At 47.5% G+C, this 25,894-nt stretch overlaps 1 protein-coding gene across 3 annotated transcripts in view; it reads right to left on the reverse strand.

The window, feature by feature from the left end:
• LOC141129101 (uncharacterized) overlaps window positions 1-25,894 on the reverse strand; it is a 170,907-nt gene that overhangs the window by 115,448 nt on the left and 29,565 nt on the right. The gene's annotated exons all lie outside the window — the stretch shown is intronic.

The raw sequence follows: 25,894 nt of genomic DNA on the forward strand, positions 1-25,894 counted from the left end.
GCGGTCCGTGCTATAAAAATGCACTGATTACTGTATAAATGTGACTGGCAGGGAAGGGGTTAACACTAGGTGGTGATCGAGGGGTTAACTGTGTTTGCTAGGGAGTGTTTCTAACTGTAGGGGGAGGGGACTCACTAGGGGAGGAGACCGATCGGTGTTCCTCTGTACTGGGAACATACCATCGGTCTCCTCTCCTCTGACAGGACCGTGGATCTGTGTGTTTACACACACAGATCCACGGTCCTGCTGTGTTACCGCAATTGCGGGTGCCCGGCAGACATCGCGGTCCCCTGGGGGCCGGGAAAGCGAGGCCGTCATATGACGCCCGCCCGCAACGAGAGCTGCGCCGCCTGGCCGTCAATTGACAGCCGGCGGTCAGCAAGCAGTTAAGGAGTGAATAGCTGGTTATTAACCACTTCAGCCCCGGAAGGATTTACCCCCTTCCTGACCAGAGCACTTTTTACAATTCGGCACTGCGTGGCTTTAACTGCTAATTGCGCGGTCATGCAATGCTCTACCCAAACGAAATTTGCGTCCTTTTCTTCCCACAAATAGAGCTTTCTTTTGATGGTATTTGATCACCTCTGCCGTTTTTATTTTTTGCGCTATAAACGGAAAAAGACTGAAAATTTTGAAAAAAAATGATATTTTCTACTTTTTGTTATAAAAAAAATCCAATAAACTAAATTTTAGTCATACATTTAGGCCAAAATGTATTCGGCCACATGTCTTTGGTAAAAAAAATGTCAATAAGCGTATATTTATTGGTTTGCGCAAAAGTTATAGCGTCTACAAACTAGGGTACATTTTCTGGAATTTACACAGCTTTTAGTTTATGACTGCCTATGTCATTTCTTGAGGTGCTAAAATGGCAGGGCAGTACAAACCCCCCCCAAATGACCCCATTTTGGAAAGTAGACACCCCAAGGAAATTGCTGAGAGGCATGTTGAGCCCATTGAATATTTATTTTTTTTGTCCCAAGTGATTGAATAATGACAAAAAAAAAAAAAAAAAAATTTACAAAAAGTTGTCACTAAATGATATATTGCTCACATAGGCCATGGGCTATGTGGAATTGCACCCCAAAATACATTCAGCTGCTTCTCCTGAGTACGGGGATACCACATGTGTGGCACTTTTTGGGAGCCTAGCCGCGTACGGGGCCCCGAAAACCCAGCACCACCTTCAGGATTTCTAAGGGCATACATTTTTGATTTCACTCCTCACTACCTATCACAGTTTTGAAGGCCATAAAATGCCAAGATGGCACAACCCCCCCCCAAATGACCCCATTTTGGAAAGTAGACACCCCAAGCTATTTGCTGAGAGGCATGGTGAGTATTTTGCAGCTCTCATTTGTTTTTGAAAATGAAGAAAGACCAGAAAAAATTTTTTTTTTTTTTCTTTTTTCAATTTTCAAAACCTTGTGACAAAAAGTGAGGTCTGCAAAATACTCACTATACCTCTCAGCAAATAGCTTGGGGTGTCTACTTTCCAAAATTGGGTCATTTGGGGGGGTTTTGTGCCACCTGGGCTTTCCATGGCCTCCGAAACTGTGATAGGCAGTGAAGAGTGAAATCAAAAATTTACGGCCTTAGAAAGCCTGAAGGCGGTTCTTGGTTTTCGGGGTCCCGTACGCGGCTAGGCTCCCAAAAAGTCCCACACATGTGGTATCCCCGTACTCAGGAGAAGCAACAGAATTTATTTTGGGGTGTAATTTCACAAATCCCCATGGCATGTTTGAGCAATATAACATTTAGTGACAACTTTGTGCAAAAAAAAAAAAAAAAAAAAAAAAAAATTTGTCTCTTTCCCGCAACTTGTGTCACAATATAAAATATTCCATGGACTCGACATGCCTCTCAGCAAATAGCTTGGGGTGTCTACTTTCCAAAATGGGGTCATTTGGGGGGGTTTGAACTGTCCTGGCATTTTATGCACAACATTTAGAAGCTTACGTCACACATCACCCACTCTTCTAACCACTTGAAGACAAAGCCCTTTCTGACACTTTTTGATTACATGAAAAAATTATTTTTTTTTGCAAGAAAATTACTTTGAACCCCCAAACATTATATATTATTTTAAAGCAAATGCCCTACAGATTAAAATGGTGGGTGTTTCATTTTTTTTTTTCACACAGTAATTGCGCAGCGATTTTTCAAACGCATTTTTTGTGGAAAAAACACACTTTTTTAAATTTTAATGCACTAAAACACACTATATTGCCCAAATGTTTGATGAAATAAAAAAGATGATCTTAGGCCGAGTACATGGATACCAAACATGACATGCTTTAAAATTGCGCACAAACGTGCAGTGGCAACAAAATTAATACATTTTAAAAAAAATGTAAAAGCCTTTACAGGTTACCACTTTAGATTTACAGAGGAGGTCTACTGCTAAAATTACTGCCCTCGATCTGACCTTCGCGGTGATACCTCACATGCATGGTGCAATTGCTGTTTACATTTGACGCCAGACCGACGCTTGCGTTCGCCTTAGCGCGAGAGCAGGGGGGACAGGGGTGTTTTTTTTTTTTTATTTCTTTATTATTTTTTTGCTTTTTTATCTTATTTTTAAACTGTTCCTTTCATATTTTTTTTTAAATCATTTTTATTGTTATCTCAGGGAATGTAAATATCCCCTATGATAGCAATAGGTAGTGACAGGTACTCTTTTTTGAAAAAATTGGGGTCTATTAGACCCTAGATTTCTCCTCTGCCCTCAAAGCATCTGACCACACCAAGATCGGTGTGATAAAATGCTTTCCCAATTTCCCAATGGCGCTGTTTACATCCGGCGAAATCTAAGTCATAAAATGCTCGTAGCTTCCGGTTTCTTAGGCCATAGAGATGTTTGGAGCCACTCTGGTCTCTGATCAGCTCTATGGTCAGCTGGCTGAATCACCGGCTGCATTCTCAGGTTCCCTGTTGAGACAGGAGAGCCAGAGAAAAACACGGAAGACGGTGGGGGGCATTCCCTCCCACTGCTTGTAAAAGCAGTCTAGAGGCTAATTAGCCGCTAGGATTGCTTTTACAAGAAAGCCGACCGCTGGCTGAAAAGAATGATACCAAGATGATACCTAAACCTGCAGGCATCATTCTGGTATAACCACTCAAGGTCGTGAATGGCGTACCTGAAGACAAAAAAATGGTTAACAATAAAGCACAGTAAACGGTAAAGTATAAAAAATTGCATACCTGAAAAGCAAGCATGATAAAACATAATAACAATAAAACATTGCAGAATAGAATACAGTAAAAAAGAGCAGAACACCAGAGAGAGAATAGAGAGAGAGAACAATAAAACGACAACTATTTTTTTATATTTTTGTTTGTGTTTTTTTTTTTTTTTACACTTTTTTTTTGTAACTGTAACTTTTATAACTGTAACCGGTTCCAGGTTCGGGTCTCTCAAAATGCGATGGCATCTTGGGAGACCCTGTGAAAGTGTGCCTAGTCTGTGCAATGCTGTACCCTACGCTAATACTCAACTAGTGAATGGTAGCGTTCAAAACATTCACCAATGCAAAGACCAGGATTATCAGGACAGGAGGGACAATAATAGAGGGTGTCACGTCTATATCCGCGCTTGCTGCAGACACATCTTTTTTGGGGGGGTTCGTTGGGTAGGGGTACTCGGGAGGACATATAAATGCCTCTCATGCAGCCGACTGCATTTGGTTGGGGATGTGAATGGGGGAAATACGGGCGCTGCAGAAGTGGTGGGTTCCCAATTAGGATTGGCGAATGCAGCAGGAAGGGCATTATGGGCACGACGGGCCTGTGTTTGTCTTTTTGGTGGCAGCGGGACACTACTTGTGCTTGCCACCTCACCAGCTTGAACTGCACTTATGGGACTCGCCACGTCACCAAGTGTTACTGCAGTGCTGGTATGACTACGACCGGGGTGTACTAGGCCGCTGGCGCTTGCCAGTTCACCAAAACGCTACAAAAAAAAGTGACAATGATCGATCGATACTGCACTTGGGTGGGCTGGGCTGGGCCGGGCGGAGGGGCAAAACGCAGGTGCTAGCAGGTATCTGGGCTGATCCCACTAACACTGCGTTTTTGGGAACCCTAAACTGCTGGGGACGCTAGTATAGATCTGATCGGATCAGATATTGATCCGATCAGATACTATACCACTAAGGGAGGTGTACGGTGCGTGCGTGGGTGTTAGTGGTACTGGCGCTAATCTGACGCTGCTTGGGGCTGGTGCTTGCCAGTTCACCAAAATGCTACCAAAAAAACTGTTAGCGATCGCAGGGATCAGGCCTGACTCTGCGAACGCTGCAGTTATGCGTTTAGTGTTTTGTAAGTGACAGTGATCGATCGATACTGCACTTGGGTGGGCTGGGCGGAGGGGCAAAACGCAGGTGCTAGCAGGTATCTGGGCTGATCCCGCTAACACTGCGTTTTTGGGAACCCTAAACTGCTGGGGACGTTAGTATAGATCTGATCGGATCAGATATTGATGCGTTCAGATACTATACCACTAAGGGAGGTGTATGGTGCGTGTACAGTGCGTGCGTGGGTGTTCGCGGTACTGGCGCTAATCTGATGCTGCCTGGGGCGACGCATATCACCGCCGGGCGATCAGGGGGCTAAACCTTTATTCGGTAATAAACGGTGGGTGCCCTGACACTAAAAAAAATAAACGAACTAACCAGCGTCACCCGTAACAGTTATATGGTGATCAGTGGTGAAAGGGTTAACTAGGGGGCAATCAAGGGGTTAAAACATTTATTAGGTAGTATATGGGGGTCCCTGTCGCTATAAAACGCTGACAGCGAACCTAAATATTTACGTTCCTAACTAGCGTCACCAGTGACACTAATACAGCGATCAGAAAAATGATCGCTTAGTGACACTGGTGACAGGGGGTGATCAAGGGGTTAAAACTTTATTAGGGGGGGTTAGGGGGGTACCCTATACCTACAGGGGGCTAATACTAACTGTCTTACCACTGCTAACTGTCACAAACTGACACTATGCAGTAATCAGGAAAAAAACAAAACAAAACAAAAAAACCTGCTTGGTGTCAGTTTGTGACAGGGGGGGGTGATTGGGGGGGGATCGGGGGGCGATCGGGGGGGGATCGGGGGTGTTTAGTGTGCCTGGCATGTTCTACTGTGTTGTGTGTGAGTGTTGGTGCACTTACATGTCTTCTCTCCTCGGTGCTGGAACGGAAACTGGCCAGCCGAGGAGAGATGACATCACATCCTCTGCCTCTGTGTACTATACAGAGGCAGGGGATGTTTCTCATTGGCTGGGAGCGATCGCGAGGGGGGGGCCACGATCGGATGGCCTCCCCCTCGTCTCTCAACTCTCCCAGCCAAACGCCGACCGCCGATGGCACCGGGGGGGGGTCCGATCGGACCCCCCGCCCGCGGGAAGGCATCCACGTACCAGGTACGTGATTTTGCCTGCCCGTGCCGCTCTGCTCACGTATATATGCGTGAGGCGGTCGGCAAGTGGTTAAAGAGTGGACTGACAAGCCGGTTGCCACGTCCTTATCAAAGGATGGCTCATCAGCTGTCGCTTGAGGAAGATACTACTGTGAAGATTGGAGGAGCTCAGGGGATTCAGTGGCAGCGAATCATCTAGTCTAGTGAGAGACTGGGAGCTCAGTGGGCTGAAGAACTACAAGAAATGATTGTAGTGGAAGTGAAGGAACTCTTACGCTTTGTGTTAGGAACTGTTAAAGACTGTTGCCATAGGAGACAGCATTCCTACATATGCAGATGTGGCGTCTTGCTGGATGCCTTTCCCTGCATGGCTATCCTCCTATTGAAGTCCTGGAGTCTGCCAATTGACATTGCAACTACCTAAGGGTGTCCTGGCCCTAACCCTAAAATCTCTTTTGCATTCAAGTGCCTAGCGCCAAATCAATCTACCTTGCATTACACCCACTATGCCATGCAACCCACAATATACAGAAGGATGTCAGCTATCTCTGGCCCTGGAGGTTCTCATTAGACCAAAGGAGACCTGGGACCTTGCTAAATATACTAGTATCCCCAAAAAATGCAGCATTAGTAGGATCAGCTCTGACTCCTCCCAGCACCTGCGTTTAGCCCCTTTGCCCTCCCAACAAGGGCAGTGTCAGTAAATCACTGTCACTTCTGATACATTGCACACAAAACCGAAGCATCAGGCCTGATCTCTGATAGCACTAGCAGGTAAACTTTATGTGTAGTGGTTCAATCAGTCCCTGACAGTCAGTTGCTCTTTTTCTCATAAGTCGCACTAGGTCCCTATAAATTTAGTGGCCAAAATGTCCATACTTTAGTACTTTACTATAGTACTTTAGTGAAGAGGCCTATAGGATTCTGAGTATGGCCTCTTTCACACGGATGATCCGTATGTCCGTTTTTCATCCATCCGTTTTCGGATGAAAAACGGACATACAGTCATCCTTATGGAGCGTCGGATGTCAGCGGTGACATGTCCGCTGACATCCGACCCCGCTCCGATCCGAAAAGTGTAACGGAGGAAAAACCTACTTTTCCCTCCGTTTTCGGATCGGATCGGATGACGACGGACACTACGGACCGTCATCATCCGATCCCCCCATAGGGGAGAGCGGCGCTCTGACAGGTCCGTCGCTGCACAGCGTGCAGCGATGCACCTGTCATCTTCCTGCTCAGCGGGGATCGGCGGAGCGATCCCCGCTGAGCCAGCGTGTGTTCACGGGGCGGATCATGACTGATCTGCCCCGTGTGAAAGAGGCCTTAGTCAGATGAGAGTGAAGGGGAGTCCTCTCTGACAGAATCAGGCTCAGAATCCAAACCTGTAGAGAGCAGCGGCACCCCAACAGGTATTATAGACCAGTGGTTCTCAACCTCGGTCCACAAGTACCCCCAACAGGCCATGTTTTCAGGTTATCCTTTATCTTGCACAGGTGTTTTAAATCAGAGTCAATGGCTTTGGTATTTTGGACAGCTGTTTTATTTAGGAGAAATTCCCACAACATGGCCTGTTGGGAGTACTTGAGGGCCGAGCTTGAGAACCACTTGCTTAGACGATGGAGAAGAGGTCCCTGCTAAGGTCAAAGGGCATGTGGCCTGGTATGGTTCAGGAGGGTGGGCCCCCTGCCTGCTGTCAGACTGAGGTGGGGATCAGAGGTAGATGCTGCAGGAGCTGGAATATGTTACATGTTCCACCCCAAATACCAGTGGAACATGTAACATGTTCAGAAAGGTGAACTTAGCCATTAATATGTACAGTCTGGAGCAAATAAGGGAAAGGGGAGACATGATTGAAATCTTTAATAAGGTTCAGGAGGGCAGTATTTTAAATATGAAGCCAAGATAGAGAACACGGGGACATGACCGCAAACAAACGGGAGTTGAGTTCATAACTAATCTTATAAAGTATTATTTTACTAAAAGTGTAGTTTGATAGGCCATACAACAGAACAAACATAAACCTAAACTCAGACAAAAAAGTTAACAAAAAACAAAAACATGTATAAATTAAAACTCGAGAGGGGCAGACTCGATCGACCACTTGGTCTTTTTTCTGCCGTCACTCATCTATGTTTCTAAGAGGAGGAGGGCTATATTTTCAATATGAAGCCAAGATAAAGAACACGGGGACATGACCCCAAACAAGCTAGAGCAAAGTTCATAACTAATCTTAGAAAGTAGTATATTACTAAAAGGATAGTTGTTCTTTTGAACAGACTTCCAGCAGAGGTAGAGCTAGCAGTAAGTCAGTCAACGTAAGTGGATTCAAACATGCTTGGTACAAATAGAGCTATACTCAGACAAAAAAGTTGACAAAAAACCCCCCAAAAAACAAACATGTATTAAAAAAATGGGACAGATTTGATTGACCACTTTGCCGTCACACTTCTATGTTACTAGGAGGAGGAGAGCAATTATTTCAATATAAAGAACACAGTGATATGACCTCAAACAAGCAGGAGGAAAGTTCATAACTAACCTTAGAAAGTATATTTCTAAAAGGGTAGTTGATCCTTTGAACAGACTTCCAGCAGAGGTAGCGGTAACAGTGATGCCGCGTACACACGACTGGGCTTTTCGGCATCAAAGGTCCAATGGAACGAATCCGTCAGACAATTCGATCGTGTGTGGGCTTCATAGGACCTTTTCTGTCTAAAAATCTGACGCACCTTAGAAATAGAACAAGTTTCAAATCTTCCTGATGGACTCGATTCCTATAGAAAAATCCGTTCGTCTGTATGCTAGTCTGACGGACCAAAGACGACGCAAGGGCAGCTATTGGCTACTGGCTATGAACTTCCTTATTCTAGTCTGGTCGTACGTCATCACGTTCGAAAGGATCAGACTTTGGTGTGATCGTATGTAGGCAAGTCCGTTTCGTCGGAACTCCGTCGAAAAGTCCTTCGGGTTTCAGTCCGACGAGAAGTCCGCTCGTGTGTACCCGGCATAAGTCAGTCAATGTAAGTGGATTCAAACATGCTTGATACAAACATAAACCTATACTCAGACAAAAAGTTAACAAAAAACAAAAATATACCGTATATAAATTTAAAAAAAATGGGGCAGACTCGATTGACCAGTTGGTCTTTTTTCTTCCACCACTCTTCTATGTTTCTATGTTATGGTCCAATGCAGATTCATGCTATTGATGGCTACCATTCTGGAAACCAATAGTGCATTCCTTATATCCACATGATTCTCTGTGTTATAACTTGTTCTTGGAAATCAGAGACAGTCGGCAAGTGTAAGTAAGGACAGTCTTAACATGATTTTGGAGAGCACTTTAACATTGGTCAGTTTTCTACAAGAAAAACAGAAATAGAAGGCGCGCACACCTAGCGCATTACCAAAGATAATTTAATAATAAAAATATTTTATATAAGTGGGTACTCACAAAATGCAACTGACAAAAGGCCATAAAAACAATGCATGGACATGCACAGAACATGGCGTGTTCTGTGCATTGGTCAGTTTTCTGTTGACGGTGGAAAACCCTTTTAAATAATGTATGACTCTAAAACCTGATATTAATTCAGCAATTAATACAATTTCTTACACTGGTTTAAAGGGAATAAAATCTTTAACTGGCAACAGCTTTGCTAAACTCATTACCAGACTGCAAACGCAACAGGTTTTTGATTGCTGAGAGCGATAACGGTCAGCAGAACAGAGAGAAATGATCAGTAAACCAACAGTTGTTCCAAGTTTTAGCGGCGCTGTTGTGCAGATTAAATCTATCCACGTACTCATGTTTGTCAATGCTGAGAGCAAAAATATGCTAGCGCTACCCAAATTTGACAGAACATTAATATTTTCTGCCTGCAGGGCTGGTTATAAATTATACATGAAATCTGAATATGAGGCAGATATATATGTAGACCCTGGGAACCTGGAGAGGAAGACTATCGCAGTTCACTTATTACCTTCCAACAGACCTACAGACAATAATTTCTTTTACATCTACTGAACACAGTCTGACACTGTATCAGGCCAAATGCCAATTGTAGGAAAAGATATAGATTTAAAAGAGTGTCTAGCATCTCACAGCGCAAAGCAAACAGCGTTTTACATTTCTGCATTGCGACAGTGCAGTAGTTAACTAAATGCAATGTGTGTGTTACAACTGTTGGTGTATTGCAGTTAATTTTGAATAGCTCCCCAACACACTAAGACCCCTTTCACACTGAGGCTTTTTTTGGGCGCTAAAGGTCTAAAAATAGCGCCTGTAAATCGCCTGAAAAACGCCTCCCCTGCAGCTCCAGTGTGAAAGTCCGAGTGCTTTCACACTAGAGTGGTGCACTTGCAGGACCTTAGAAAAAGTCCTGCAAGCAGCATCTTTGGAGCGATGGAGGAGCAGGATATACACCGCTACTCCACTGCCCCTGCCCATTGAAATCAATGGGCACTGCTACCGAAGCGCCTGCAAAGCGATTCGGCAGTGGCGCTACACGGGCGCAATTAACCCTTTCTTCTGCTGCTAGAGGGCGTTAAAAGCACCCCGCTAGCAGCCGAAAAGCGCCGTTATAACAGCGGTAAAGCGCCGCTAAAATTAGTGGTGCTTTACCGCTAACGCCCCCGCCCGCCCCAGTGTGAAAGGGGTCTAACGCAAGGTTAATGCATTATAACATGCTGCAAAGCATAGAAACGCACAATAATTCTTTGCAGCAAAAATTAGGAGACATGTCCAATAATTGGGCTGTTTTTGATGATTTATTTCAATTGGCTGCCTTAATGCAATGCAAATTAACATATGACATTCCATGTATTAATGTACATGCATTATTGCACTGCATACATTTAAATGGGCCCTAAAGTAAATCAATCACAAATGTTTTTGCAAACCAACTGAGCAATGAGCATATGATGATTGCAAGAGTGCTTACTCATAGCTGTGTAAGCTATGCAAGTAAGTAAGCACTCTTGGCAGTGTGAAACACGTTAGCCTGTGCTGCTTTTCTGTGGTTTGTACAGTATGATCCTGTGTTCACAATAAAAGGCATAAGAAAACATTCTCTTTATTGGAGTGCGGCTGTCCAGAATTGTTCCATTACCTTCATTTACACAGCCATTAATGTCTAAACTGCAACAAAAGTGAGTACACCCCTAAGTGAAAATGTCCACATTGGGCCCAATTAGCCATTTTCCCTCCCTGGGGTCATGTGACTCGTTAGTGTTACAAGGTCTCAGGTGTGAATGGGGAGCAGGTGTGTTAAATTTGGTGTTATCACTCTCACTCTCTCATAATGGTCACTGGAAGTTCAACATGGCACCTCATGGGAAAAAACTCTCTAAGGATTTGAAAAAAAGAATTGTTGCTCTACATAAAGATGGCTTAGGCTATAAGAAGATTGCCAAGACCCTGAAACTGAGCTGCAGCACGGTGCCCAAGACCATACAGCAGTGTAACAGGACAGGTTCCACTCAGAACAGGCATCGACATGGTCGACCAAAGAAGTTGAGTGCACATGCTCAGCGTCATATCCAGATGATGTCTTTGGGAAATAGACGTATGAGTGCTGCCAGCATTGCTGCAGAGGCTGAAGGGGTGGGGGGGGGGGGGTCAGCCTGTCAGTTCTCAGACCATACACCGCACACTGCATCAAATTGGTCTGCATGGCTGTCATCCCGGAAGGAAGCCTTGTCTAAAGATGATGCACAAGAAAGCCCGCAAACAGTTTGCTGAAGGAAAGCAGACTAAGGACATGGATTACTGCAACCATGTCCTGTGGTCTGATGAGACCAAGATAAACTTATTTGGTTCAGATGGTGTCAAGCGTGTGTGGCAGCAACCAGGTGAGGAGTACAAAGACAAGTGTGTCCTGCCTACAGTCAAGCATGGTGGTGGGAGTGTCATGGTCTGGGGCTGCATGAGTGCCGCTGGCACTGGGGAGCTACAGTTCATTGAGGGAACCATGAATGCCAACATGTACTGTGACATACTAAAGCAGAGCATGATCCCCTCCTTTCGGAGACTGGGCCGCAGGGAAGTATTCCAACATAATGACCCCAAACACACCTCCAAGATGACCACTGCCTTGCTAAATAAGTTGAGGGTAAAGGTGATGGATTGGCCAAGCATGTCTCCAGACCTAAACCCTATTGAGCATCTGTGGGGCATCCTCAAACGGAAGGTGGGGGAGCGCAAGGTCTCTAACATCCACCAGCTCCGTGGTGTAGTCATGGAGGAGTGGAAGAGGACTCCAATGGCAACCTGTGAAGCTCTGGTGAACTCCATGCCCAAAAGGGTTTAGGCAATGCTGGAAAATAATGGTGGCCACTCAAAATATTGACACTTTAGGCCCAATTTGGACATTTTCACTAAGGGTTGTACTCACATTTGTTGCCAGCGCTTTAAACATTAATGGTTGTGTGTTGAGTTATTTTGTGGGGACAGCAAATTTACATTGTTTTACATGCTGTATACTCACTACTTTACATTGTAGCAAAGTGTCATTTCTGTCACATGAAAAGATATAATAAAATATTTACAAAAATGTGAGGGGTGTACTCACTTTTGTGAGATACTTTATATATATAACAAAGAATGGTGGTAACACTATAACCAGGTAATAAAGTGCAATGTGCAATCGGTGAATATGTGCAATAAATCCAGAAGTAAAACCTTCTACAAGAAGGATAAAATGTGAATATAAAATAACCACTGTGTGGTGGGATAATCCAAATAAAATGGAAAACAATGTCCGTTTCAATGGTATTCAAAGAAAACAATCTGTGTCCACTTCACCGTAGAGTCACCGTAACACGTGCATCCACCACCCAGAAGAGAGAGTAAACACTCTTACCAGAATGTAGGGACTCAATGGAGTCAATCAAGCATGTAGTTGAAAATGTCAGAATGGTGGCCGGGGAGGGATCTTTAAGGGTTTGACACCACGACTCTCCACACCAAGTAACTTTCTTGATAGGTCATGAACTCAAAAATACTGAAGAAATTAGCATTAATGAGATATCTCCATAATTGTGATCCCATAGGAATTCAAAAGCACAATTACATGGAGCGGGCTCGTAGACACCCAATGCGTTTCATCCCCAAGTACTTCAACTGTCCATGTCATTGCGCTTCTGAATTCTATAGAGTCGCCATGTGTCTGCCACAGTCCACTGTCAAAATGCGGACAAAAAAGTGAATGGGCATGGATGTAACAAAACTGACATCCATTTCATTCTGCTCAAATTCATTATGGGATCTGCTCATGGATTCCCTGCTTAATGGCCCCGTGGGAAAGGAACCTAAAAAATACATACTGAAATATATATTTTTTTGGGGGCACTTTAATTATCAAAAGATGATCTAATTTGTCTATTCATGAGCACTGCCATTAGGGACCATTCACATTCAGCCTGATCTGCTAAGATGCATTAAACGAACCACACTGGACCAAAAATTGTTCATGCAGCATTTTCAGCAGTGCTGTAACAAGGGTGTACTGGAAGGATGTGTTGGGGTGTGTTTGAGAAAGAATGGCGTTCAAACGCACTGACACACATAATGCGTGTATAAGTCACATTGTCTCTGGCACATGGCTCCTTTCTTGGCATGGTGAAAATGAGCCAGACTGTATGTTGCATTATAAATGCACAGTGCAGTGTAAATAAAAAAAAAAAAAACCCACAAAAATCTCTAGGATACAGGGAAAAGTTTTGTTGGCAAATGAGACTTTGCAAAAAACTCTGCCTCCTGGTGTTATTTTTGCTTGGGGGAGATAAAGATGAACTTTGCATATGGTAATTACCAGTCCTGGGAAATTAGGAGTAATCTTATCAGAGTAATTGAGAAAAGAGGAACTAATTGAGAAAAGAGGAACTACTGTGACCAGCATATAGCAATAGTCATAAGTATATACACCATATTACTTATATAAATATTACTAAATTTATATAAGAAAAGGTTAATAATAGTACATAGGTATAATGTACAAATAGGTAATATCAACAAAGGGCCCAACAGGAGAGCACATACAATGTGTATACCTCGGTATACATAGTTATTAATAAATATACCTCCAGTTGAATGTTGCAGCAAAGTCCAGTGCAGGGGCTTCTGAGAATGATCAGGATGCAGAGTTTGCCTTGGTGTTGAAGATCTGAAGACAGAATCAGTGAAGATAGGGAGATCCTCCAACCGTTGTTCATTTGGCCTGGAGTACAGCTTCTCACCAGCAGAAACCATGGTGTGATACTGACCTTGCTCCCTATTAGCTTCTAATCTGCCATGCGGCTGAACCTCTAACTACCTGTGGACCTGGGATGCCTAACCTGGCTTTAGCTTATGTTGGTTATTGAGCCATTATCTAAAACTAGAATCCCTGTCCATAAGTGATGGGGTTAACTAGAACAGTGGTCTCCAAACTGCGGCCCAGCGGCCAGATGTGGCTCCTTGCTTGCCTTTATCCGGCCCTTGGAGCACTATCCCTTCCAGTAACATCAACAATGGGGCATAAATCCTGTTACTAATACCAACAAGAGGGTACTATCTCTGACCCCAACAATGGGTAACTATTCTTTTCACTGACACCAACGATGGGGCACAATTCTTCCCAGTGACGCCACCATTAATGGGGCACTATTTCTTCCAACAATAGGACAATAATCCTCAGACTAATGCCAATGATGGGGCATGGTTTAATCCTTTTGACATCAAAGCATTTTCTACTCACACTGGCCATAGTCTGGCCCCCATAAAGTATGAAGGACATGCATATATGAGGGCAGCAGATCCCTACATACTGTATATATAAAGATATATATATTGTTAAGTTTTGAATAGAGTGGAGAGGGATAGGGATGAGCCGAACACCCCCCCGGTTCGGTTCGCACCAGAACCTGCGAACGGACCAAAAATTCGCACAAACTTTAGAACCCCATTGAAGTCTATGTGACTCGAATAACGCGCAGAGACAGCAGCGCCCTGCACATGCGGAGCTTTGCGGTGTGATGCAGTCAGTGTGCTGTCCTTAAGCTGGACCTTGGAGGGCATCCTGCCTAGTTGGTGATGTGCCTCCTCCTCCTCCTCTCTCCTATCAGGCACCCACGTGGAGTCAGTGACCTCATCAGCCCCTCCCTCCTCATCACTGGAGCAAACCTGGCAGTATGCTGCAGCAGGGGCAACATGACTGCCAGATTGCTGTCCTTCTTGGGCACCCCCTCTGTCTGGGCTCACGTTACTGCCTTCCTCTAGCTGAGTACCATCATCGGAGCCTTCAAAACGCTGGGCATCCTCCTGGAGCATGTACCCAACACTGTGGTCAAACAGTTCGGGGCACTCCTCAGGAGGACATGGTGGGGCTAGGGAAGGAGTGACTGATTCCATTGAGCCGAGGGAAGAGGCCACGTTGGCAGCTGCTTTGCCAGACAAAGTACCCTGAGCATGGGTGAGAGAGGATGAGGAGGATGAGGACGGCTTGGTCATCCACTCGACCAAGTCTTCCGCATGTTGTGGCTCAACACGGCCAGCTGCTGAAAAAAAGACCAAGCGTGTCCCACGGCCACGTGCTGATGAGGATGCACCGTGTCCACGACCAGCACTGGTGCCTCTAGACACACAGCCTGCTTGCCCTCTTTTATTGGCTTGTGACTGTCTGCCTCTCCTTGTTGGCCTTCCAGACATACTAATAGCCTGCAGTGAGATGTAGCTGCACTAAGCTGGGATATATATATATATATATATATATATATATATATATATATATATATATATACTGATACTGCAGCTAGCAGAATCAACTGCCTGCCTGTAGTATTATTAGTATGAGAACACCACCAATCTTCTACAGGTAGCTTTAGCTGAACACTGTGCAGAGGTCGCACTACACTAACTTGTAGCTTTAGCTGAACACTGTGCAGAGGTCGCACTACACTAACTTGTAGCTTTAGCTGAACACTGTGCAGAGGTCGCACTACACTAACTCGTAGCTTTATAATGTAGCTGCCTGCAGTAGTGATAGGATCAGAAAAACACCACCAATCTTCTACAGGTAGGTTTAGCTGAACACTGTGCAGAGGTCACACTACACTAACTTGTAGCTTTAGCTGAACACTGTGCAGAGGTCGCACTACACTAACTTGTAGCTTTATCTGAATACTGTGCAGAGATCGCACTACAATAACGCGTAGCTTTAGCTGAACACTGTGCAGAGGACGCACTACACTAACGTTTAAATAATGTAGCTGTCTGCGGTAGTGATAGGATAAGGAAAACACCACCGACCTTCTATAGGTAGCTTTAGCTGAACACTGTGCATAGGTCGCACTACACTAACTTGTAGCTTTAGCTGAACACTGTGCAGAGGTCACACTACACTAACTTGTAGCTTTAGCTGAACACTGTGCAGAGGTCGCACTACACTAACTTGTAGCTTTAGCTGAACACTGTGCAGAGGTCGCACTACACTAACTTGTAGCTTTAGCTGAACACTGTGCAGAGGTTGCACTACACTAACTTGTAGCTTTAGATGATCACTGTGCAGAGGTCGCACTACACTAACTTGTAGCTTTAGCTGAACACTGTGCAGAGGTCGCACTACACTAACTTGTAGCTTTAGCTGAACACTGTGCAGAGGTCGCACTACGCTAACTTGTAAATAATGTAGCTGCCTGCGGTAGTGATAGGATCAGAAAAACACCACCAATCTTCTACAGGTAGCTTTAGCTGAACACTGTGCAGAGTACGCACTACACTAACTGTAAATACTGTAGCTGCCTGACTGTGGTACTAATAGGATCAGGAGAACACCAGCAATTTTCTTCAGGTAGCTGTAAATACTGTAACAACACCTGCCTGCCTGTCAGTAGGAAGATAATAACAGGAACGGATCTAGCTAAACTGAATACAGTATATATATATATATATATATATATATATATATATATATATACATACAACACCTGGGATGCATATATATACACAATACACTGTAAGTGCAGCTAACTGACTGACTGTCCTGCCTAATCTATCTAACTTAAATCAAATGACACTGTCTCTCTGTCTCTGTCTCTCAACGCCGTAACACACTACACAGGCCCTACCTGCAGGCGGCCTTATATAGTGTGGGGCGTGTACTAAACCCCCTGAGCCATAATTGGCCAAAGCCACCCTGGCTTTGGCCAATTACAGCTCTCTGTACAGACGGCGCTGTGATTGGCCAAGCATGCGGGTTATGTGCATGCTTGGCCAATCATCAGCCAGCAATGCACTGCGATGCCGCAGTGAATTATGGGCCGTGACGCGCCACTCGAATTTGGCGCGAACGGCCCATATCGTTTGCAATTCAGACGATGTTCGAGTCGAACATGGGTTCGACTCGAACACGAAGCTCATCCCTAGAGAGGGATATAAAATCCTTTTTTTATTGCTGTATGTGTCCCCATTAGGGAGATTCACCCTTTCTATTTGCCTTGGGATGAATATTACTGAAAGTGAAAAAAATCCCAAATTTTGAGTTGTCCCCAGAACAATAATAAAGGGGAAATCTTCCAATGGCATAGTTGCCAACATTGCAAAAAAAAAAGTTTGGGACACTTTTTTGCATGTAGGCGGAGCCTTGCTATAATTAGGGGGCGTGGCATTCTTTTGTAAGCGGGGCATATTGTAACAGAAAAATACAGCGCGCAAAGCGCGCCACGGCGAAAAATGGGCATGGATTGAGCGGAATAGTGGGCGTGTCTTAAAGGGCGTGGCTCAGAAGGGGTGTGGTATGAGATGAATGAGGGATGGAGGGAGAAAGAAAGAAAGAAAGAGGGAGAGAAAGAAAAAGAAAGAGAGAAAGAAAAAGAGAGAACGAAAGAGGGATGGAGTGACAGCAGCCCCAGATCCTACACAACAGTAAAAATATGTGTATTCCAGAAAGTTTAACAATCAGCAGATAAAGATACTCCAAACACCTGATGTTGGCGCTTCAATCATCCCGGCACCAAGGTTGTTATAGTGTCAGGATGATTGAAGTGCATTATTTCTATTATTACATTGTAATATAGAATGAAATTATTTAACTCACCATAATGCAGAATCAGTGGGAACCCTGAGCGTGTCACCTGCCACGTCGCCTGCCACCAGATGCCATAAGGTGTCCCCAGCGGAGTCCTCCCTTCAATCAGGCATTGCAGCGGAGTCCCCCCTTACATCAGGCATTGCAGCGGAGTCCCCTCCTTACATCAGGCATTGCAGCGGAGTCCCCTCCTTACATCAGGCATTGCAGCGGAGTCCCCCCTTACATTTGGCATTGCAGCGGAGTCCCCCCTTACATCAGGCATTGCAACGGAGTCCCCCCTTACATCAGGCATTGCAGCGGAGTCCTCCCTTACATCAGGCATTGCAGCAGAGTCCCCCCTTACATCAGGCATTGCAGCAGAGTCCCCCTTACATCAGGCATTGCAGCGGAGTCCCCCCTTACATCAGGCATTGCAGCGGAGTCCCCCCTTACATCAGGCATTGCAGAGGAGTCTCCCCTTACATCAGGCATTGCAGCGGAGTCCCCCCTTACATCAGGAATTGCAGCGGAGTCCTCCCTTACATCAGGCATTGCAGCGGAGTCCCCCCTTACATCAGGCATTGCAGCGGAGTCCCCCCTTACATCAGGCATTGCAGTGGAGTCCTCCCTTACATCAGGCATTGCAGCGGAGTCCCCGCTTACATCAGACATTGCAGCGGAGTCCTCCCTTACATCAGGCATTGCAGCAGAGTCCCCCTTATATCAGGCATTACAGCGGAGTAACCCCTTACATCAGGCATTGCAGCGGAGTCCTCCCTTACATCAGGCATTGCAGCGGAGTCCCCCTTACATCAGGCATTGCAGCGGAGTCCCCCCTTACATCAGGCATTGCAGTGGAGTCCCCCCTTACATCAGGCATTGCAGCGGAGTCCCCCTTTACATCAGGCATAGCCAGCAGAGTCCTGTCTTTACACCAGGCATCCCCCAATGGAGCCCCCCCTTTCCTTACAGATCAGGCGTTCCCAGCAGTGCAGAATGGGACAAAATAACTGGGTGACTGCCAATAGCAATTGAGCTGTGGCGCCGCCCACCCCCACCCCTTCCCACATCAGGTCACAGACAGACGGCAGCGGGGAGGGAGGTGGGCGGTGCCACAGCTTAAATTCTATTGGCAGTCACCCGGCCATTACTAAATAGTAATTTGGCCTCCGGGAAAATGGCGGCCATGGGGGAGACATTGTCTCCGTCGGCCACAGACCTCTAGCGGCGGGCGGCGGAAAAAAAAATCGGTAAAATAAGAATTTCCCGGGACATTTCCGGGAATGGCTAAATCCGGGAAAGGGGGCTAAATTCCGGGAATGTCCCGGGAAATTTGTGACAGTTAGCAAGTATGCAATGGGGACACTAGTTCTGGTGGCAACCAGGAATTCCCTCACTTTGGACGTAGTTCCTCTCACTTCCTGTTTTGGTTGTGGGACAGGAAGTGAAGGAAGGAGAGCTGCTGCAGATGGGCACAGTGCTGGGTCAAGATCGAGAACAGGTAAGTGTTTAAGAGAGGGCTGGGGGGGGGAGCAGCTTTTGAAAGGTTTTTTTTCGTTAATGCAGAGAATGTGAATGAATCTTTCCAATGGGACACAGATGGCAAAAAAAAAAAAAAAACTGACTGGGGTTAGAACCTTCCCTTATTTTATCCAAAATGAAAAAATAAAAGGTTTTCCTTCGTTCTGCTTGAACCATATATTTTAAAAACTCATTAAAGTAGTTATAAAGCAGTGGTTCTCAACTCCTGTCCTCAGGACCCACTAACAGGCCAGGTTTGCAAGATAACTGAAATACATCACAGGTGACATAATTTGCTGCTCAGTGAATGCAGTATTCTAGTCTGCATCTCCCCAAGGTAATACTTAAAATCTGGCCTGTTAGTGGGTCCTAAGGACAGGAGTTGAGAACCACTGTTATAAAGGCAAAAGGTTATTTACCTTCATGCATTCTCTGCATTAAGGTAAAAATAACTTTCAAACGCTGCTCTCCCTGCCCTCCTTTAAACATTTACCTGAGCCCGATCTCAATCCAGCGCATGCCGAAAGCAGCAGCTCTTCATCCCTCTCTCTCTTCTCACAGGTGAGACTCAGCAGCAGGAACCATTGGCTCCTGCTGTTGTCAGTAAAATCCTACGAGGAAGTAGTATGTGTATGTGTGCATGTGGGGGGGGGGAGTTGGTGCCTTCACGACTGCCCCTATAGCAAGAAGCTTGCATAGTTGCCAATAAGGATGAGCTCTGGCGTGTTCGCACACCCCACGTGCAGAGCCTGCCAGTAAGTCGGCACTGCTCTGCGCTAATCACAGGCAGTGAGACATTTTCCGATCTCTGCAATGTCTCACTGCCTGTAATTAGCGCAGCACAGTGCCGACTTTCTGGTGGGCTCTGCACGTGGGATGTGCGAACATGCCGGAGCTCATCCTCAGTTGCCAACCGTCCTGATTTTCCCGGGACAATCCTAATTTTGGGACCCTTGTCCCAATTTAAGCTTGTCCTGATTATTTTCCCGGGATTTTGCTTTTGTCCCGGGAAAATCGGGAATGATTTGGGCTAAAAACAGCAGCGGCTACACAAAAATGGCTCCCGCCGCCAGGAGTGTTGTTTCCCCTTGTGTTCAGTGCAGAGGAGAGGGGCAGCCAATCGGCTTCTCTCTTCAGTGCACAAATAGAAAATTCTATTGTACACTGAAGACTATTGGCTGCAGGGATTGGCCACCCCTCCCCGCTCTCCACTGAACACAAGGAAATGTTCAACCTCCACCCACCGCCACCCCTCCGCCCCCGTGTGTCCAACGAGCGGGGACACTGATGGAAAGACCAGGGTTCCGTTGGCTGGGGACACTGATGGTCCTGGCTCCCCCCTTGCACCCCCTCCCCCTATGTCACCACCATACCTGCACCCCCTCCCCCCATGTCACCACCATACCTGCACCCCCTCCCCCCATGTCACCACCATACCTTCAACCCCCTCCCCCTATGTCACCACCATACCTGTTGCCCACTCCCCCCATGTCACCACCATACCTGTTCCCCCTCCCCCCGAGTCACCACAATACCTGCACCCCCCTCCCCGATGTCACCACCATACCTGTTCCCCCATTCCCCCATATCACCACCATACCTGCAGCCCCCTCCCCCAATATCACCACCATACCTGCCCCCCCTCCCTGCATGTCACCACCATACCTGTTCCCCCCTCCCCCATGTCACCACCATACCTGTTCCCCCTCCCCCCGTGTCACCACCATACCTGCACCCCCCTCCCCCCATGTCACCACCATACCTGCACCCCCCTCCCTACATGTCACCACCATACCTGTTCCCACCTCCCCCATGTCACCACCTTATCTGAAGCCCCCTCCCCCATGTCACCACCATACCTGCAGCCCCCTCCCCCCATATCACCACCATACCTGCAGCCCCCTCCCCCCCATATCACCACCATACCTGCAGCCCCCTCCCCCAATATCACCACCATACCTGCCCCCCCCCCGCATGTCACCACCATACCTGTTCCCCCCCCCATGTCACCACCATACCTGCAACCCCTCCCCCATGTCACCACAATACCTGCAACCCCCTCCCCCCATGTCACCACCATACCTGCCCCCCTCCCCCCATATCACCACCATACCTGCCCCCCCCATGTCACCACCATACCTGTTCCCCCCTCCCCCATGTCACCACCATACCTGCAACCCTTCCCCCCATGTCACCACAATACCTGCAACCCCCTGCCCCATGTCACCACCATGCCTGCGTCCCCCTCCCCCCATGTCACCACAATACCTGCACCCCCTCCCCCATGTCAACACCATGCCTGCACCCCCCTCCCCCCATGTCACGACAATACTTGCACCCTCCTCCCCCATGTCAACACCATGCCTGCACCCCCCTCCCCCATGTCACCACAATACCTGCACCCCCTCCCCCATGTCAACACCATGCCTGCATCCGCCTCCCCCTATGTCAACTCCATGGCTGCACCCCCCTCCCCCATGTCAACACCATGCCTGTACCCGCCTCCCCCCATGTCAACACCATGCCTGCATCCCCCTCCCCCATGTCAACACCATGCCTGTTCCCCCTCCCCCAAGTCACCACCATGCCTGTACCCCCTCCTCCATGTCATCACCATGCCTGCACCCCCTCCCGCCTAGTCACCACCATGCCTGCACCCCCCAAGTCACCACCATGCCTGCACCCCCTTCCACCTAGTCACCACAATGCCTGCACCCCCCAAGTCACCACCATGCCTGCACTCCGCTGGGGGCACTGATTTAAGAGGCACTCCGCTGGGGACACCTGATGTAAGAGGCATTCCGCTGGGGACACTGACCGCTGAGGACACCTGATGTAAGAGGCACTCCACTGGGGACACCTGATGTAAAAGGCACTCTGCTGGGGACACCTGATATAAGAGGCACTCTGCTGGGGACACCTGATGTTAGAAGTACTATACTGGGGACACCTGACATAAGAGGCACTCCACTGGGGATACGTGAAGTAAGGGGTACTGTATTGGGGACACATGATAAGGACTCCTGCTGGGAATGCCTGATGGAAGGAAGCACTCCGCTGGGGGGGCACTCTGCTAGGGACACCTGATATAAGAGGCACTCTGCTGGGGACATCTGATGTAAGAAGTACTATACTGGGGACACCTGATGTAAGAGGCACTCCACTGAGGATACCTGATGTAAAAGGTACTGTCCTGCTGGGAATGCCTGATGGAAGGAGGCACTCCACTGGGGACACCTGATGTAAGGACGGACTCTGCTAGGGGCACCTGATGTAAGGACGGACACTGCTGGGGGCACCTGATGTAAGGACGGACTCTGCTGGGGGCACCTGATGCAAGGATGGACTTTGCTGGGGGCACCTGATGCAAGGATGGACTTTGCTGGGGGCACCTGATGCAAGGATGGACTTTGCTGGGGGCACCTGATGCAAGGACGGACTCTGCTGGGGGCACATGATGCAAGGACGGACTCTACTGGGGGCACCTGATAGCATCTGGTGGCAGGCGACATGGCAGGTGACACGCTTCAGGGGTCCCACTGATTCTGGATTATGGTGAGTTAAATGATTTCCTTCTATATTACAATTTAATAATAGTAATAATGCGCTTCAATCATCCTGACACCACAACAACCATGGTGCTGGGATGATTGAAGCGCTAACACCAGGTGTTTGGCGTATCTTTATCTGCTGATTTGTTAAACTCTGGAATACACATTTATATTGTGGTGTAGGATCTGGGCCTGCTGTCCCTCCATCCCTCTTTCCTTCCTTCTCTCTCCTTATTTCCTTCTTTCTCTCTCCCTCCCTCTTTTCCCCTTTCTTTCTCCATCTCTCATTCATCTCAGACTCTAACCACAGCCCCATTTGAACCATGCCCATATAAACCACACCTGCAATTCAAGCAAACCACACCCATTTTTGCGACACAGTTTTTTTTGCTATGTCATGCCTACAAATGCATGCCCCGCCCCCTAATTATAATAAAACTCCGCCTACAGCCAAAAAAGTGTCCCTATACATTATTTTACAGTGTTGGCAACTATGAGCTTGCTATGGGGGCACTCAGAGAAGCAGAGAAACCAAGATCGCTGTTGGGGGACATCAGAAGAGGGGGTTCAGGGCCACTCTGTGCAAAACCTTTACACAGAGCAGGTAAGTATAAAATGTTTATTATTTCCAGAGAAAAAGAAGCTTTACAACCACTTTAAATGCAACTAGTATACATAAGTGGATTTGACGCAATCTCATCCTCATGTATTCCCCATGTAGCAATACTCAGACTGGGAGAGTACTTGTGGCCAATTAGGTGTGCTCCAGTCACGTGTGTTGACAAAGAATATACTGACAGGAGAAGAGAGCAGAGAGATTATCCTATCACTCTTGCTGCTGTTTTTCTTTCCAATTACAGGCTGGAGGTAGGTAGGCAACCTAGCTGTGTTGCCTAGATGTTCCAAAGAAAAGACAGATCACTAGGCTGGTTCTGTTGTGCTATAGAACCGTGTAAACCTCAAAACTGAATAGACAGAATTACAAATCTTTCAGCGAGTAAAACAGTTCCCTTAAATGTATTTTATTTGTGTATTTGGTTGTTTGCTTGGAATTCAGTTTTAAGAACGTTTTATGTTACACTCTCCAGCATGTTAAAAAGTTTAGAAACAGTTTATATTTTATACAGGAGACTCAATAACATCAGCAAAAAAAGCCTCCAGATTCATATGCATGTGGGAAGAGTACACCAGAATAGACCCTGATATTTTCTTTTAAAACCACAAGCTCTGGAACCAAAATACACGATATTACCAAAAGTATTGGGACGCCTGCCTTTACACACACATGAACTTTAATGGCATCCCGGTCTTAGTCCATAGGGTTCAATATTGAGTTGGCCCACCCTTTGCAGCTATAACAGCTTCAAGGGTGACCATGCATCCCAGATTGCCCAGGAAAGTCCCGCATCTTGGAGGTCTGTCCCAGGTCCCCCTTCATTCCAGCACAATACAGTGTCCCGGAATGAAATTGACACAGCCGATGCAGCCATTCACGATTCTGTGGCCATGTTTCTTTGTCTCCTCTTCCGGCTCTCCAGCCCCACCAATGATTTCATCCTATCAGCACAGAGCAAGGGGGCGGAAGGAGCTGGAGATCTGCACAGACAGCGGGATTGAGTCTCTTCATAACAGCTCCTCCCGCCCCCTGCTCTGCTGATAGGCAGGGTTGTCTTTGCCCTCAAGGTAATAGAGGGTGATTGGTTGGAGGAGCGGGGCTGGCAGTCGGGTAGTAGTAAGGTGGATGGAGGTGTAGGTCGGGGATAGCGGTGCTGGCTCCCTGTCAGACATGCAGTGTACGGATCTCAGTGATCTGTGCTCTGCCACTGCTCGTCTCTTGTGACTTAAATGGGGGCGGGGCGCTGCCTGTGTCTGTGTCCCCGAGTCCCTCCCGTGCTTCCCAGTCCTCGGGTCCCTCCTTCTCGGTGGTCGCTCACCCCCAGCTGCTCCCTCCCTGATCGTCTCCCCCAGCTCTAATCCAGGTCGCTCCGACCGTTCCAGGCTGTCAATGTCCAGGGCCCCCTCTGACACTGTCCTCTGCCCTCTACTCCTCCATTGAACCCTGTGTGGGAGCCCTCTCTTCTTCCTGTACCTTGCATCTACCCTGCACCCCTCACCCCTCTACTCTACAGAACCCTGCCCCCAACTCATAGTTCTCTGCACCCCTCCACAGAACCCTGCCCCCAACCCATAGTACCTTGCACCCCTTCACAGAACCCTGCCCCCAACCCATAGTACCCTGCACCCCTCTACAGAACCCTGCCCCAACCCATAGTACCCTGCACCACTCTTCAGAACCCTGCCCTAACCCATAGTACCCTGCACCCCTCTACAGAACCCTGCCCCAACCCATAGTACCCTGCACCACTCTTCAGAACCCTGCCCTAACCCATAGTACCCTGCACCCCTCTACAGAACCCTGCCCCCAACCCATAGTACCCTGCACCCCTCCACAGAACCCTGCACCCTTCCACAGAACCCTGCCCCCAACCCATAGTACCCTGCACCCCTCCACAGAACCCTGCCCCCAACCCTTCGTACCCTGCACCCCTCTACAAAACCCTGCCCCCAACCCATTGTACCCTGCACCCCTCTACAGAACCCTGCCCTCAACCCATAGTACTCTGCACCACCCCTCTACAGAACCCTGCCCCCAACCCATAGTACCCTGCACCCCTCTACAGAACCCTGCCCCCAACCCATAGTACCCTGCACCCTTCCACAGAACCCTGCCCCCAACCCAGAGTACCCTGCACCCCTCTACAGAACCCTGCAGCCCTTACTATACACCCTGCCCCCAACCCATAGTACCCTGCACCCCTTCATAGAACCCTGCCCCCAACCCTTAGTACCCTGCACCCCTCCAGAACCCTGCCCCCAACCCATAGTACCCTGCACCCCTCTACAGAACCCTGCCCCCAACCCATAGTACCCTGCACCCCTCCAAAGAACCCTGTCCCCAACCCATAGTACCCTGCACCCCTCTACAGAACCCTGCAGCCCTCACTATACACCCTGCCCCCAACCCAAAGTACCCTGCACCCCTCTACAGAACCCTGCATCCTTCACTATACACCCTCACTATTGGCTGGCAAGTGACACTGCATCTGGTGGCAGGCTGTGGGTGGCAAGTGGCACACAGCATCTGGTAGCAGGCTATAGGTATAGGTGGCAAGTGGCACACTGCATCCGGTGGCAGGCTACGGGTGGCAAGCGACAAACTGCATCTGGCAGCAGAAGACGGTGGCAAGTGACAAGCTGCATCAGTTGCAGGCGATGGTGCCGATGGTGGCATGCTGTATCTGGTGGCAAGTGACAAGCTTAGGGTTCCCACTGATTCTGCATTATGGAACTAATGAAC

The sequence above is a fragment of the Aquarana catesbeiana genome, linkage group LG02 (assembly GCF_042186555.1).
Source record: "Aquarana catesbeiana isolate 2022-GZ linkage group LG02, ASM4218655v1, whole genome shotgun sequence".
Lineage (NCBI taxonomy): Eukaryota > Metazoa > Chordata > Amphibia > Anura > Ranidae > Aquarana > Aquarana catesbeiana.